A 306-nucleotide genomic window follows, 5' to 3' on the forward strand; every position below is an offset into this window, starting at 1 on the left:
CTTGTTTTTTTATGTTATTATATTATATAGTATTAGTTTACGAGGACTGTTCATAAACTGGTGGGGGGGAGTTACGGTCTGAGTCAGCTGTTATTTCCATGTCAGCTGACTGAGGAGATCAGCTGATCCAGGGTATATAAGAGATGTAGCGAACACAATAAAGCTAGTGTTTTACAGCAGTTCATGCGTGTTAGATCTTATTCCTTCTTCTCTTTTTTGACATTTTGCTTTCGCCAATACTTAACTCATATATACATCAGTTGAAAGCCAAATGTCAAAAAAGAGAAGAAGGAATAAGATGTAACA

The sequence above is a fragment of the Halyomorpha halys genome, unplaced genomic scaffold, assembly GCF_000696795.3.
Source record: "Halyomorpha halys isolate HHAL.00 unplaced genomic scaffold, Hhal_1.1 Scaffold1256.1, whole genome shotgun sequence".
In the NCBI taxonomy this organism is placed as follows: Eukaryota; Metazoa; Arthropoda; class Insecta; order Hemiptera; family Pentatomidae; genus Halyomorpha; species Halyomorpha halys.